Here is a 17,321-nt window from a genome sequence, read left to right on the forward strand (position 1 = left end):
CTGTACTGTGCCCTTTACTTATATTATCTCACTTGCATTAATAAGGCACCCCGCAATCCTAAGAGGTGAGTGTTATTAACACAAGCTCCTTATAGGTGAGAATGCTGAAACACAAAAAGGCTAAATGACTTATCTAAGATCCCACAGCTCCCAAGTAATGGAGACTGAATCTGGGGCCGTGTGGTCTGAATCCAAAACCCAAGCTCTTCACTACAGCCCTATCTTGTTTCTCAAAGGACTATCTATGGGTAAGCATGAGGTGTAGTAACGATTGGGGTCACCTGTGAGTCTATGAGTCACAATCACACACTCTGGGCATGTTTTCCATCTGCATTAGGTCATTCTCGCATTTCTATAAAGAAATACTTGAGACTGAGTAGTTTATTTTTTAAAAAGAGATTTAATTGAGTTTTTAGGCCAATTAAGCCTCTGCAGACTTTACAGAAAGCATGATGCTGGCATCTGCTCAGCTTCTAGAGAGGCCTCGGGAAGCTTATAAGTATGGAAGGTGTAGAAGGAGCCAACACATCACATGGCAAAAGCAGGAGCAAAAGAGAAAGAGCGACAGACAGACTGGATACGGAAATGCCACACACTTTTAAATGACCAGATCTCATGAGAACTCATTATCAGAAAGACAGCACAAAGCCATGATGGATTCGCCCCCATGATCCAGACACCTCCTACCAGGCCCCACCTCCAGTACTGGGGATTACAATTCAACATGAGATTTGGGAGGGGACAAATATCCAAACTCTGCCACCATCCATCTATCCACAAATACATACATACAGTTTTTTAAGGAATGTTTGCTGTGCTCAGCTCTTTGTATATATTGTTGCACTTAATATTCCCAACAACTTTAAGAGCTTGGTCCCTGCCTGTGGCATATCATTTTAAAAAATGGTTGCAATAATATCTTCCATCCCTCAAGTCTTTTGTAATGTGGCTCTGTCAATCCTCTCATTAAGAGGTAGACTCTATTTACCCTCACTTTGAATCTGAGCTGGCGTGTGACCTGCTTTGATGAATAGATTACATTAGAAGGGTTAGTCTAAGATTCAAAGTCCAAGGTTTAAAAGGACTGGCAGCTTTCACTTTTCTTACATTCCAGCTGCCATGTAATTAGTTTGACTACTCTGAGACCACCATGCTGCAAAGAAGCCCAAGCTAGCCATGCAAAGAAGGAGTGGTCATATAAATATACATATATACAGAGAGATGGAGAAGTTTAAAGAATTAGTTCACGCAATTATAGAGATTAGTAAGTCTAAAATCTGCAGGGTGGGCCGGCAGGCTGGAGACCCAGGGAAGAACTGATATTGCAGTTCAAATCCAAAGGCGATGTACTGGAGAATTCCTTCTTGTTCTGATAAAGTCAGTCTTGATTAGACTTAGGCCTTCAACTAACTAGACAAGGCCTACCCATCTAATAGAAAGCAATCTGCTTTGTTCAAAGTCTACTAATTTAAATGTTTATCATGTCCAAAAGCACCCTGCCAGAAACATCAGGAAAATGTGTGACAAAATATCTGGGCACCATGGTCCAGCCAAGATGACACATAAAAGTAGCCATCTTGCAGTCCAACCCAACCACTAGCATAATGTAGTTGAGTGACCCCTGCTGACACCATGTGGAACAGAAGAATCACCCAGCTGAGCCATGCCCAAATTTGTGGCTCATAGGATCATGAAAACTAACAAACTGTTGGTTTTGAGCCACTAAGTTTTAGGGCTGTTTGTCCATACAGCAACAGAAAATTGAAAACTGCCCTAATGAAGCTTACAATTTAGCAAGCTTAATCAACAATAAACATATAGATGTATGAGTATATAATTTGATACATATTAAGAACAGAATTGTTCTTTTACTGCATTTATTAAACACCCACTAGGTAAAATTTTCCATGGGAGTATCAGACAAAGCTATGGTGACAGGATCTTCCTTTTCCAGGCTCTGACTAATTTGCAGTGGTGACTGAGCAAATCACTAACCTTTGCTGGACCTTGGCTTCTCCATCTGTAAAATGCATGGCAGCAGACATCCTCTCTGCCGTAAAGGCTTTTATAAAAATTAAGTAAGGCAAGAAACAAAAGTGCTATCAATGCTGAAAAGTCCTCTGCAAGCTACATCATAACCGAATAAATGATCCCTTGTGCCAAACATGCAAAAATGTTTTACGATTTATTGCTGAAATGGAAACATCTGGCTAAGGAAACTTGAAAGAAGCAGCAACCTTTCCGACCAAAGCAATTTTATCTAATAGCTAGTCTCTAGAGTCTCCCCTTCAGCTCTGATTTGCCCATTGCTGTGAATTTCACTTTAAAATATATCGGCCTTGCACTTTTTTTGAACTACTGGTTTTTCTATATTTTTGACAAGGTTAGAAAAGGGGAACCTTATAAATAATAAATATCCATTGTTGGGCATTCCAGCAATGTATTTTGTTCCATAAATTTATTCACCAATATGTCTTTTAATTGTAGAGCAAACTAGAAGGAACCGGAATTACATAGACATTTTAGAAGCAACCCCAGCAGGCTACAATTAGTCTACGATGAATGAGATTCCCACCTGGCCATGAGACAGTGAACCCAGGAGCCAAATCCAACCACATTTTGCACCTATTATAAAACTTGTTAATGACTTACAGTGCCCTGTGTATAAAGACCAAGATCCTTGGCATAGCACTGAGGTCCATTACAGTCTGACAGTTCCTTACCTCCCCAGCCCTGGTGTTCACCAGCCACCTTCTTGGGCTTCTAGTGTTAATGCAGCTGTCTCATCTCTGGCCCTTGTGGAAACTATTCTCCCACCTAGTACACTTCCCTGCTTCCATCCTTGCCTAGCTAACTCCTTTGTCCTTCATCTCTAACTTTAAATGCCCTCTCTGAGAAATCTTCCCTAAACCCCCAAGACTGGATTTCATGTTTTTTGTCTTTTACCCCTAGCACTAAGGTGGTCTTACCTCTAAGGTGTCAGATGATAATTTCCAAAAAGTTAAAGGTGTGGCTCTCACGCAAATACCTCAAAGTCTATGCCAAAGATTTATTTAATTCATTCATGGGAGAACCGGCAAGATGATAAAGTTGGATCGAAGGAACCTATGAGAAGTGAGTAGGTACAGAACAGTCAGTGAAAGCAAAGATGCTGAAGTAAGACTGCTGACTTGGGCGCAAAACTGAATAACGTCCTAACAGCAACACAATTATAACCCTTTGGAACGGTTTATTCCAGTGGATATAAATTATTTACATCTCTGCCAGACAAAAATCGTTTGCAACTTATCAATTTCCTACAAATTAAGTTTTAATTTTTCAGGATCTCGACCATAAGAAGTTGTGATGGTGACCCTTGGGCTGGCCCATTTAGACTGACACAAAAGGATACACAGACATCTTGATGGGTAATTTTAAATTATTATTATTTTTTACCCCATGACATCAATACTCCTTTATAACTACCTTTTATCTTATCTGAAATTCCTAGTAAACTGAAAATTTACAATCTAGGGACAATCGTGCTTCGTTCACTCTTATAGCCTTTTACCCTAGTTTAGTGCCTAAGGTAGGCACTCAGATCTTTATAACTAAATGAGTTAAAAGACTTTTCTCTTTTAGCATTGAAGTCCCTCCTCCAAGGAGCCTACCAGTTTCCCACAGATCCATATTACGAATGATGAGGATTCTAGGCATTGATTCCAGCCCCGTTTCTCCCCAGCTCCAGCCAAGTGTTCCCTGTGACTCACATCCCCCTCAGTCACTTCTCCTGCTTTGTTCTGCTGCACAAGCCCTAATAGTCACCTGGATGATCAGGCACAGAGGGCAAGAAGAAAGAAGCATGTCTCTGTGCAAGAAGCAGGGTCTTGCCTTTCAAGGCCCCCCGCCTAGCTCCAGTCCCAGCAGATCGGCTAGAACTGAGGCCTGATGCCCGGTGCAGCCTCTGTGAGCACGAGGGCTCCTTCTGTTCCTGGGTTCAACTCCTCAGGGACAGCTCCCAGGGCTCCAGGCACGTTGCTCGCCATTCTACTTTGCTTACAGGGCAGCCAGATTTTCTCAGAGATAATGATCCTGTATAATTTACATCAAGGCTAATTTATGCACTTAACAACGTGTTGTTCAGCAGGAATAAACTGCCTGGTTTGTGAATTGCTTTTCTTCCCCCAGGAGGGAGGTACCACAGAGGGAGACAGGGTACACTCCAAACACCTTCCAGTTATGAGGGGTCTGGAAAGGTCTGGAAAAAAAGGAATTGAAATAGCGTGGGTGAGAGTGACCTTACCCACTTTGTATATTGCCATTGTCAGTTCTGTGGGGGTCTCAGAAAGAGTTCAGAAAAAAACAGGGAGTTGTCTGGGTTCAGATAAAAACCGCAGGTAAGGGTTTCAGACTTCTTGGCTAAATCTTAGGCTCTGCTCACCACGGGGGCTTGGTAAAAAGTGGATTAAGACTGTGAAAAGGCAGCAGAGAAAGATCAGAAATGCACCAACAAAGGCTTTGCGCACTCTTAGAAGCAGGGCGGGTCACTGGAAAAGCTGGGAAGTGCATGCAGTTTGCCTATGGAGCTCCAGGTTTGATCTTTCTGGGCCTCCTCCCTACTCTAGGGAACCTCTTTTACTCCAGGGGCTCCCTCCAGTCCTGCCTACCCCGCCCCCAACCCTGGGGTTAGCCATTTACCCTTTCATTGTGAATTTGAAAGCTGTGTGCTTCCTCTCTTTCTCTCCTAGAGGCATCCACACTGAAGCTTTTTCTCTCTGAAATGGGAAAATAGTGTGACCATCCCTCCAATTTATCATCCCTCCAAGAACACAATTTTGAGTACTCTCTAAAATTACACCATAACCACAGGAATAAACCACAGCTGCTCTGGAAGGGTCCTGGGCAAACTGGACCTAAAAGCACCCCAGAAATGAAAGGCTTTGTTTCTTTTTAAAAACATGCAGACATCACTGAACCAGTGGAAAGGGCCCTCTGATTCTTTCCGAAGGGGAGAGTAATGAGAAAGGATGAAAGGGAGCAGAGATCCATCAGTTAAGATGCTCCCAATTGCACATAGCTGAGTAGCCAGAGGTAATGGGCTTAAATTAAAGGGATTTCTTTTTCTCACATAACAGTAGTCCAGTGAGAGGTGGCTCAATGGCTCAACCATGTCAGGTATATTAGTCCATTCTCATGCTGCTAATAAAGACATAACCAAGACTGGGTAATTTATAAAGGGAAAAAAGAGGTTTAATGGACTCATAGTTCCACATGGCTGGGAAGGCCTCACAATCATGGTGGAAGGCGAAGGGGGAGCAAGGATACGTCTTACACGGCAGCAGGCAGGAGAGTGAGTGTAGGGAGCTCCTCTTTATAAAACCATCAGATCTCATGAGACTTATTTACTATCATGAGAACAGCATGGGAAAAACCTGCCCCCATGATTTAATTACCTCTCACTGGGTCCCTCCTACCACATGTGAGGATTATTAAAACTAGAGGTGAGATTTGGGTTGGGACACAGTCACATCATATCACCAGGGCTTCTCAGAGACTCTCCCTCACTATTGCAACGTGGCTGCTAAGGCTCCATACATCATGTCTTAACAAATGCACATATAAAATGCTAGGAAGGAGAAGTCGTGGCTTTTCCTCTTATCGATTTCTCTTATCACATAGAATATATCTTGCCCAGAAGCTCTCTAGCAGAGCTCTCCTCTGGTTCAATTGGCCAATATTGGGTCACATGACTATTGTCAGAGCTGCAAGGGAGGCTGTGGAAGTGAGAACCTGTATTTTCTGCCCCTATGGGCAATAAACTCTGCTGGCCTGAGAAAGGGGGAGAAAATTGTTACTTGATGAGCAACCGATAATGTCCTCCAGAAATAACCTCCCCAGAGGCCTTGTACTAAATCCCATGAGTCCTGCCTAGAATATAATCTTCAACTGGGCTTCCAGTGAGAGACACAGAAAGTTCCAAGCAGACAATCTTCTGTAAGTTAACATCCCCAATGAGATCCTGAGAAGTTAGCTATGAATCCACTCAAATGTCCCCACTGACTGCCACGGTCTTTTCAGAAATGGTTGGTCTTCACTTTTGATTCTCTGCTGCTCCTGGTTTCTAAGCCTTTATCTGGGAGATGTTGTCCTCCTGAGCCTGACAAGAAGTCAGTATCTCTAAGTGGGGAGTGGAATGTGCCAGAGGGAACTGGGGACAGGTGAGTGCTATTTACCAGAAACACTTGGGTCTCCAAAGGGTACACTTGGATGGAACCTTGAAGTCTGATGAGGAATTTCAATCTGATCAGATTTAAAACAGTTTTTAATAGACAATACTTTCTTCAAAGGCCAATGAGGAAAACAAATCATCTTGGCTGAGTCAAGAGATGAGACCTAAGTCCTGTGCCTGTCTTCCTCCTTCCTCCCAGGAACGGCCACTCCAAGCCAGATTTGGAGCTAAATTCATTTCATCCTCTCAGCATCTCCATGGAAGGGGTACATTGTTATCATCACTTAGCAGATGGGAAAACTGAGTTTTAGCAAATTTCAGTAACTTGCCCAAGGTAACTATTTCCCAACTCCTAACTTAAGGTGAATGAAGGGCATAGTACAGGTCTAGCAAGTTATTAGTAATTTGATAAGCAAATTTATTTATTCATAATTATGTTTAATGCTCTTGCCCATAGCTCCTTATACATCTTAAGTGATTTCCTCTTTCCTCTGTCTCTTCCCCTAGGTCACTGTGGGTCAGTGATACAGGCCTTATTTCCATTTCCCCACTGTCTCAAACCCTGTTCTTCCTCAGGACCTTTGTTCTTGTTTCCTCTGCCTGAAATATTCTTTACTAGCTCCTTCCTTTCTTCAAGCCTTAACTCAAAAAGCTTTCCCTAAACACCCGAAGATACCCCCTGATTTTCTGTAACAGCTCCCTGTTTCTTTCATTGGGTTTACCATTGATATTGTCTTCTTATTTCCTTGTTCATCTCTTTCAAACCCTGCCAAGGCCTCTCAGAGGCCAGAGACTTTATTATCAATTATCATCTTTGGTTAGAACAATGCCCAGCACATAATAGGTGCTCAGTAAACTTGCTGAATACCCTTGGCCAGGGGCAGTGGCTCACTCCTGTAATTTGGAAACTTTGGCGCTTTGGGAAGCTGAGGCAGGAGGATCACTTGAAGCCAGGACTAACCTGGGCAACATAGCAAGACCTTGTCTCTACCAAAAAAAAAAAAAAATTAAGCTACAACCCAAATCCAAGTTTGAGCAGCTCAAAAGCCTGTAGCTATGATCACCTAACTAGGAGTTTCTTGGAACACAAATTAGAAAACAGTGATCTCATCTAATCTTCTCATTTTAAAGATATGAAAAAAAGGCCAAAAGGGAGTTTTGCCCTGAGATTATAAAGTAAACTAGTAGCCGAGTTAGAAAAGAAAAAAGAACACTGGCATTGGAGACTGAAGACTCCATTTCACAAGTCAAACGACCTTTGGAAAGCCAGTTAACCTATCTAGCCTGTTTTCTCATTTGTAAAATATTGATAAGGCAGCCTACCTCGCAGAATAATTTTGAGGCTTGCATGAAATCAGGCAGGCAACAGAGGCTGGCACAGGGCCTAGCCCACAGAAAGCACTCAGGAAAAGACAGCTGCACTTGAATCCCAGGCTGGTGCTCTTCACTTCGAACATGCTCTCACAGGGAGTGATTCCCTTCACAATGTGATGCATTACCCTCAACACATCCCTTTTGCAAGGGCATGTTTTTGCACTCAGTTTCTTATGGCCGCACTACAGGAGACTCGCCAAACAGTAAATGAGTAGAGTCCTGTCTCAGTTCATTTCTGCTGCTCTAACACAATATCTAAGACTGGGTCATTTACAAAGAACAGATTTATTTTCTCACAGTCCTGGAGGCTGCGAAGTCCAAGATCAAGGCACTGACATATTTAGTGACTGCTAAGGGCTACTCTCTACTTTAAGATGCTACCTTATTGCTGTGTCCTCGTATGGCAGAAGGCAGAGGGGCAAAAGGGATCTAGTTAGTTCCCTTGAGCCCTTTTATAAGGGTACTCATCCCATTCATGAGAGGTAGAGCCTTCATGACTTCATCAGCTCCCCGACGCCCCACCTCTTAATGTAATCACATGGGCAGTTAAGTGTCAACATGTGAATTTGTGGGTGGAGGAAGTGGGAAACACATTCAGACCGCAGTGGGTCCTAACAACTTATTTGTGAGTTCCTGGTTCAGAGCTCAGTGTGGAGCCCACTGCGTCAAGTCCTAGGTCAGCCAACAAAAGCTGTGTTGAACCTATTCTGCAGTGAAAACACTGGTGGAGAAGTCTGAAGAAACAGGGGCCTACAGCACCCAGTAACTGACCAGGTAGAAAAGCAGCCATCGGGTGTTGTCAGGATTGCGGTGGGTGGGGTGACAGAGAGTGCGAAGGGAAGGTGGAAGTGGAGGCAGGTGACTACACCTTCAGCTGACCTGAAGTTAGCTGCCATGACTTCAGCTGATGTGATGAAATCCAGCTGGTTTCCCAGGCTGGGATGCCTTTCGCTTTCCACAATAGGAATGGCCAGTAGCTGCCAGCCTGTGGTGGAAAGAAGCAACTGGAGATTGCAAACTTTTCTCTGCTATTTTAAAGGCAATAGGATGTCCAGATTGCCACTGCAGGCTCTAGGGTCACAAAGACACAGGTTCAAGTTCTGCCTCTGCCCCTCCCCAGCTGTGCTACATTGAACATACAACCTGAATTTCTCCCCGTCTTGCTTTCCTCCTCTATGAAAAAGGAATAACCAGTACTCACAGAACTGAGTTATTGAGGTTTAAAAGGAATAATACGTGGGAGGCTCCCTGCATAGTTCTTGGCATAAACCTGGCTTCAATGAGGTTAGCAATTAATATCAATTTATACAGTTCTAGAGAAATTTTTCAGAGTAAAAGGCTGACAGATAGGGATACACAAAGGCACACAAAGATGGCTAATTTTGCTTTCTCTGCTTGTCTTTTTGCTCTTTGCAAGCAAGAAGGCAGGCAAGATTCAGCTTGTCCTCAGCCTTTACGGCCACCTCATTTCAAAACAGCCTCAGGCCACAGAGATGGAACCTGCAGCTTTCTCAGAAACCAAACTTTTCCCATTTCAGGCTGCAGGAATGGAGCATAAGAACACCCTACAGACCTGTTATTCGCTGCATGTTCCTACGGGTGCCAGCAGAGCACAACTTCGAGTAATGGGAACAGTAACCTGTGAGAGAGAACTGAAAAGGCAAATCTGAATTTATCTCCACCTGTCCTGTTCCAGTGAATAATGAAAGCACGGTAAAGGGAAATGCTGCTCCTTCCATGTTTGTGCCGGTCCTTCCCTGCTAGGTACTATTATTAGCAGCAGTATTAATAAATGTCTCTGACATGCAGTAAAGGTTCAGAATGCTGGAGAGTTACAGGGCATGCCAAACGCGTTTAGTGTCTGCCCCCACGGCTCACGGGCATGAAGGCTGTAAGAGGAATCCCAAAGGCCAGAAGCATTCTGACCAGGGAGGAGTGATTGCAAGTAGGGTAAGGAGATTTTTTTTTTGCCAGGGCCATGCTGGAAATGAAAGAGACAAGCCTTGGCACCCACTATTTGGCTGCTCATCCTATTCTATTCTTGGGAAATCGTTGGAGAGATGATAGAAGACAAATGACAGTCCACTTTGAGTGTCAGCTCTACCATCCTGGAGCCCTGGGGGAAAGCTAAAGATACGTCCAGGATTATGGCTAAATAAGGTTAGGCTGGGACAGGGACTGCTCATGGTTCCCCAGAGGCTATACTCTTAGAAACACAGCTCTAAGTTAGCAGGGAACTCTTAGACATAGGAATCCTCAAGGGTGAGCTAGAGACACCTACCCAGGACTGCACGGCAGTAAGTGAGGTCACAGGACTGGGCTCTGGCCAATGGGTTGAGACCAGAAGTGATGACTGATGGCCATAACTTCCAAATCACAGTTTTTGTTTGCTCTTGTTGTTTTAGTACAGCAGCACAAAGACTTCCATTCTCACTTTTTTTCTCCCACCAGCTGGAAAACTGGAACAACTGAAGCAGCCACCTCAGGCCCAGAAAAAAAGCCACGTGCTAAAAGTTGCACATCTATCCAGCCAGCAACCAAACACACCAGCTCTAAACCTCTAAACCTCTGCCGCATGGCATGGAATAAAAGCAAATTTCTCTCCTACTTAAGCCACTTTGTTTTGGAGTCCCTTTCTTATAGTAGTTTATCTGATACCGCATTCAGAGATGTGGCTTTGAACTTGAGTAAGAGAGCAATGTCCTGTGTTTGTGAAAGGTCAAAAGTTTATCCACATAACCTTCACCTTGTTCCTGTCTCCCTCCCTCACATGCTGGGCTCCAGCTGGACTGGCCACTTTCCTGTTTTTGAACTCCTTCACTTCTTTCCCACCTCGGAGTCCTTTGCCAGGAACGCTCTGTCTTGTCACTCTTCCCTTTGTTGACTCATTACCCTCAGGTCTTAGTTTACAAGTCATATTATCAGAGATACCTTCTTGGACCGCCCTGTATATATTTATTTTCTATGGTACATAACCAGTAACTGTAAACTTAGCAGCCAAAACACCACAAATGTATGACCTCATGAATTCTGCAGGTCGGAAGTCTGCCACATGTTATCTAGGTCTTCTCAGGATCTCACAAGGCTGCAGTCAAGGTGTCAGCTGGTTGTATCCTCATCTGGAGGCTCAACAGGGCAAGGATCCACTTCCAAGTTTCCTTGGGCATCGGTGGAATCCATTTCCTTCTGGCTGTGTGATGAAGGTCCCCATTTCCTTGCTGGCTTTCAGCTCCTAGAGGCTACTCTTGGGTTTTTGCCATACAGCTCCCTTCAAAGGCAGCTCACAACAATATGGCACCAATCCAATAAGACAAACTATATATAATGTAACCTAATCAAGTGTGACTATCCCATCATATTCATAGGCCCTGCCCACATTCAAGGGGAAGGGACTCTCAGGGCAGGAAGTGGGTGAAGGGAACGAGCTCTTCGCAGCCATCTTAGAATTCAGCCTAGCACCCAGCGGAAACAGGCCTGCCCTCCCTGTTGGTCCTTGTTCCTACTTCCTGTTTCTCATCACCACACTCATCAGTTTCAGTTATACCTTTTTTTGTTTCCTTGTTGTATGTCTGTCTTTCCCACTAGATTGTAAGCCTCATGTTTTTATATTCAGGTCCCAGTATTAAGACTGGGACAAAGTAAACACTTAATAAATAACTGCTGAATGAACAAAGGAATCAATGAGCCCTGTAACATGGCAAGGAAGACATTAGCTCCATTACAGAAATGGGGAAATGACTTCTGGAGAGTTAATCAGCCTGCCCAATTAGAGAAAGAGCCTAGACTGAGCTAGAATCCAGGCTGAGTCTTCAAGCTTGTGGTGCCCCATAGGCAGTAGAGTCCCTGAAGTCCTGCCTAGATTGTTAATAATAACAGGGCAAGACTGTGTGTGTGGCATGTCTGAGATCCAGGCACACCAAGATTCCAGGCACTACCCTTGGTCACATGCCCCACTGTCATGCCCCAACCCATGCAGACTCCTGTGTCTAGCTGCCCATTTGACATCTCCACCTGGATGCCTAAAAGATTCCTGCTACTTAACGCATCCAACATGAGGCTTCTGATTCCCTGCACCTTCCCTCCCTCACAGTCAGGCAACTGCCTTCTCCACTGAGCAAAATGCCTTCATCCTTCCAGCTGCTCACATCAGTATCCAGTCTTTCTTTACCTCTCTGCTCCCTCTCCAATCTGTTCCTTGCAGTCATCCCTCACATCCAAGTCAGCATTCGATAGTGACCACTTCTCACCTCCCCCAGCACCCATCTTGCTCTTGCCCCTTCAATTTATTCTCTTCACAGTAGCTAGATAGGAGCTTTTAAAGCATTAATTTGTCCTCTATTCAAAACCCTCCAGAATCCCCATTCTCATTTGGAGGAAAATCTAGTTTTGTAAAGCCTATGTGCACTTGGGAGTTCTAGTCCCCACCTGTCCACCCTGAGCCTGCCTGGCTCTCTCTATGGCAACCTTGCTGGTCTCCTTGTGGTTCTTTTCTTTTTCCCCCAGACAGGGTCTCCCTCAGTTAACTAGATAGGAGTGCAGTGGTATAATCACAGCTCACTGCAACCTCTGCCTCCTGGACTCAAGCGACCCTCCTTATCTCAGCCTTCTGAGTACCTGGGACTACAGGTGTGTACCACCATGCCTGTCTAATTAAAAAAAAGATTTTTTTTTGTAAATACGGGGTTTTGCTATGTTGCCCAGGCTAGTCATGAACTCCTGGGCTTGAGCAATACTCCTGCCTCAGCCCCACAAAGTGCTGGGATTACAGGTGTGAACCTCTGCACCTGGCCTCCTTGTGGTTTCTTGAACACAACAAGCATGCTCTCTGCTCTGTGACATTCAATGTTTTCCTGCCTGAAACACCCTTTTCCTTACTATCTGCTTGACCCGCACCTTCTCTTCTTCCAGTCCTGTGAAATGTCACCTTACCAGTGATCCCTAACCAAACCTTTCCTCCCTCAATCTGGCTTCTTGTTCTCCAGAGCATGTATCACCATCCTTTTTAAAAATAAATTATTTGCAACTCTGTGTATTTGCTTATTGTCTGCATGCCTTGTATTAGTTCGCCGGGGCTGCCATAACAAAGCACCACAGACTGTGTAGTCTAAACAACAGAACTTCATTATCTCACAGTGCTGGAGGCTAGAAGTCCAATATTAATGTGTAAACAGGGCTGGTTTCTTCAGAGGGCTGTGAAGACAGGATCTGTTCCAGGCCTCTCTCCCTGGCTTGTCCGTGTCCATCTTCTCCTGTGTCTCTTCAGATTGTCTTTTTTCTGTGTCTGTGTCCAAATGTCCCCGGCGTATAAGGATACCAGTCCTACTGGATTAGAGCCCATCCTGATGATCTCATTTTTATTTAATTACTTCTAGAGACCCTATCTTCAAATAAGGTCACTTTCTGACACTCTGGGGGTTAGAACTTCAACATATAAATTTTGCGAAGACACAATTTAACCCACAACATTCTCTCAGAAAGAACATGAACATCATTCATCTGGTCCAAAGAAAGCACTCGCTAATCTTTCTCCAATGAGTCAATGTCCAAATAGTCACCACTTTTATGATCATCCACGTTATTATCATAATCAACCAGAAATCTTTAACTGGCATTTCTATACTTCTATGGGATACTGATGATTGGTATTAATCGTGATATCCTGAAATTCTGTAAAGATCCCCAGACATCATTCGACTAAGTGGATGAAGATTATGCAAAGGCTGTAAGCTCAGTATGCTTTTAATGTTGAGTATATTTTGTTGTATTCTACCAAAATAAAATTTGGCCATTCATAGATAGGATTTTATACTACTTGCCAAATATCTAGAATATTTGTTTTTACTCTAGTCTAAAATAACTTGAGGGTTTAAGTAACATACCAAAAACAGGATTTCAATAAAATGAGAATAAAAACAGATAAACCTGGATTAAGCAAAGAAAAGCAAATGTGCTTATCATGGGAGTCACTATAATTGCTCTATTTCAGCATAAATTTCTATTAAAAATTGGGGCAACACAGCAGCTAATAAAAACAAAATCTCAGATGCTGATTTATAGCAGTTCTTCAGGAGACAGAAGATTGTACCTTGTGTGAAACTCAAAGAAATCTCCACCTCTGGCAGCCACAGGGCACGATTGTCTGATGCATCATTTCAATATCTTTCCCAACAGCTTCACAAGAATTCAGAAGAATCCAGGCTGTTTGTTGCATCCAGCTTCATAAAAGTCAGGCAACAACGTTAAAACATTACTGCAGGTAGTTTTCAAGGTCTGTGATGCAAATTAAGTACAGCACACAGACTATGTAGTGGACTAAATAGATACCACATTTCTTACATTCTCTCCCACAAATCTCATTGCTTTTCAGCTGGGCTCTGCAAGAATGGGCCCTAGCACAATTGTTAAGGGAGTCTGATTCTGGCTTTTAGTCCAGGTTCCTCTGCCTCTAAGCTGCGTGACCTAAGACAGTCACGTATCTATAAAATGGGATGATTATAATGCTTATTTTGTAGGTTTGTGGTTTAAAGGATTAAATTACATAATTCACATGAAGCTTTTAACACAATGCCTGGCACATGGTAAGCACTCAGTGATGTTAGTAGTGATTCATTGTATTCTTAGACCACAGGGGTGTGTGTGTGTGTGTGTGTGTGTGTGAGAGAGAGAGAGAGAGAGAGAGAAACTACATAGGAGAGTGGTAGAGTTCACATTCCCTTATGAAAACCAAGGTGCCCAAACGGTATGCCTGCTGAAATAGAAGGCTACACTCTGTTCACATGTTCCCATGAAAGAGAAGTATCGGGGAATCTGTTCTTGTTTCACTAGAACACCCTGTTCTCTGATAGACAGCAGTGTGTTAACAGTATTTATGATTTTCCAAAAGTAATGTTCTCATTATGATCATCGGTTTCATTTCTTGGTATTAATTCATCCCATTAAATGGAAAACAGAGACACTAATTACCCAACTCTAATTACACCACTAGAAACCTTTGTACAGACAACCCGTCTGTTGTATAATCAAGCATTTGACTGACCTTTGTACCTGGCTTCTGGGAAGGAGACTCTAAGTTCCTGGAATTTCCCAGGTAATAGGACTGTTTGTTGTTCACAGGTCTCTTGTATCACACCTGAGTGTAAAAGATGAGGTAGCTCAGGGTAGAATATGATCTCAGAAAGAACAACTATGTGATTAGAAGGTTGGAGCTATGAGCCAGCTCAGTCTCTGGAGAGAAGCGGGGAGTTGGAGGTTGCGTTTAATGACATGGTCCATGATTCACTCAATCACGCCTACATAATGAAATCCCAGTAAAAACTCTGGACACCAAGGCTCAATGGAGCTTCCTGGCTGATGAACACATTGATGTCCATGGGGACAGGATATGGAAGCTCAGCAATCAGGGCCCACCCAGACCTCACTTATGTGTGTCTTCTTTGGGCTGGTCCTGATTTGTACCCTTTATAATAAAACTAGAATCATAAATACAGCACTTTTCTGAGTTTTGTGACTCATTCTAGCAAATTGCTCAAACTGACAATACTGTGGGAAGCCGCTAGATTTGTAGTTCACTGGTCAGAAGTGCCAGCAGCCTTGGAACTGAAGGAGGGACAGTCTTGTTAGAAACCATGCCCTCAAAACCTGTGGAGTCTGATGTTAACTCCAGGTGGTTAGGATGAGAACTGAATCTCAATACACCTGTTGATGTCAAAATACCATCTGAGTGCTCTTGGGGGTCTTCAGAACCCCTAATCCTGGCTGTGGAATACGTACCTGAGAGAGAGAAGAGGCCTCAGGATGTTTGGGGTCCCCAGAGTTCTATTCAAAGCTGTCAACAATTCCCCTTTTCCCCAATCACCACCGTCACTACAACCACCAAAGGGATCGCCACTGGCACATGACAGTCAGCATTCTCAACAGCATCACTTCCTGACTCCTTGTAGCAAGTCCTCTGTTTATGATGAGGCAGAATTCACCAAACCCTGGGCTATCTTTCCATTAGGAAAGAACTTGAGAAAGTTTATAAGACTGATGAGACAATTTTCATTCAGATTACAGGTTAAAATTAAGCCCACATTTATGACCATAGAATATTATTAGTATCTTTTTTGTTTTTAAGACAGTCTTACTCTGTCATCCAGGCTGGAGTGCCATGGCATGATCTTGCCTCACTACAACCTCTGCCTTCCAGGTTCAAGGGATTCTCCCTGCCTTAGCCTCCCAAATAGCTGGGATTACAGGCACCACCACCATTTCCAGCTAATTTTTGTATTTTTAGTAGAGATGGAGTTTTGCCATGTTGGCCAGGCTGATCTCAAACTCCTGACCTCAAGTCAGTCTATGCAATTTAGCCTCCCAAAGTGCTGGTGTGAGTCACCACACCCAGCCTACTAGTATCTTATTTACAGTAAAAAAAAACACACAAAACAAATAGTTACTAATTGCTGCAGATTGTAGTAGTTATTTCCTTGTTCATCTGTTGCATCCCCAACATATTTTTTCTCTCCCCTTTCTTCTAACTGACTCTGCCCATCTTCCATTGCCCTGTCATAAGAATGAATATAAGAGAGTGTGCTGGAGGCGGGGCAGGGGCCAGTGTAGCCTCCGTGCCTCATTGTTCCCTGGTGCCACCTGGTCATCGCTCAGGCCGCTGGCACCATGAAGATCTGGACTTCAGAACACGTCTTTGACCACTCATGGGAAACCATTACAACAGCTGCAGTGCAGAAATACCCAAACCCTCTGAACCCAAGTGTGGTTGGAGTTGGTGTGTTGAACAGGCATGCAGAGCCCTCTGGAAAGTTGCACAGCCACAGACTTCTCAGCACAGAGTAGGGACTGCCTTCCATTGCGAAGTCTCTCATTGGTGCAGCAAGAACGAAAACATACATGCAAGAACATTCTGTAGTTGATCTTATAGAGAAAACAATGGGACTTAAAGCTACTAATATTTCATTTACAAATATGGTTTTCAGTAGATGAGAGACTTATATACAAACCACATCCTCGGGAACCAGAAAGAAACTGTTTTGACTCAAGAAGCCATAATCACCATGAAAAGAGTCAGCCTCGGCAGTTACCTTGAAGGACCGATGGCAAGTACGATATCCTCCAAGGCTAATAAAGGCCAAGAAGCAATGGAATGGGTAATACATAAATTAAGTGCTGAGGCTGAAGAACTGACAGCCTCAGCAAGAGGAAGCATACGGACTCCAATGACCGCAGCAGCATTTGCAGAGAAGTGATCGTGAAAGTTGGTAGATAACGTTGGGTACTCCAGGCCTCTCCAAGCTGACTACATATTTATGTGTTATTTAAAACATATAACTATATTTTAGGTAATTTTTTTAATAAGTTGGTGTAAGGCTATGTGACTTGATCAAAACAGAGGCAGGGCTTCTAAATGAAAGGGATCATCTGAAATTATCGTTGTTTGAAATTACTATCTGATTTTGAGGGTTCCAGTATTTCTGTGAAAATTCAACAAGAACTCCTTGAAAATTGGTATTGATATTGAATCTCCTTAAGGTAGAATTTTCAAGCTTCCCATACACAGGAACTCCACCTGACTTCAGACCAACCCCAGCACAGAGCAGAGCCACGTCATGTAGACACCCATTGCCCTGCTGCTGTACGCTTCAACAGCTTACACAAGGGACGCACGTAAAAGGATAAATTGTGTAGTTTTAAAATAGATTTTGTGTAAAATAACTTGCTCTGCTATAAACCACCATTAAAAACC

At 43.5% G+C, this 17,321-nt stretch overlaps 1 long non-coding RNA gene and 1 pseudogene across 1 annotated transcript in view; both read left to right on the plus strand.

Annotated features, from left to right (window-relative positions):
* The window catches only part of LOC144577648 (uncharacterized), a 57,189-nt gene extending 44,575 nt beyond the window's left edge, over positions 1-12,614 (plus strand). The window contains exons 2-4 of the long non-coding RNA XR_013522020.1: positions 3,323-3,407; positions 9,121-9,295; positions 10,034-12,614. This is a non-coding gene — a long non-coding RNA (uncharacterized LOC144577648). The remainder of the gene's footprint in view (positions 1-3,322; positions 3,408-9,120; positions 9,296-10,033) is intronic.
* A 3,512-nt stretch (positions 12,615-16,126) lies between these two features.
* LOC100397665 (PRELI domain containing protein 3B pseudogene) lies at positions 16,127-16,824 on the plus strand (annotated as a pseudogene).
* The last annotated feature ends 497 nt before the right edge of the window (positions 16,825-17,321 follow it).

The sequence above is a fragment of the Callithrix jacchus genome, chromosome 9 (assembly GCF_049354715.1).
Source record: "Callithrix jacchus isolate 240 chromosome 9, calJac240_pri, whole genome shotgun sequence".
In the NCBI taxonomy this organism is placed as follows: domain Eukaryota; kingdom Metazoa; phylum Chordata; class Mammalia; order Primates; family Cebidae; genus Callithrix; species Callithrix jacchus.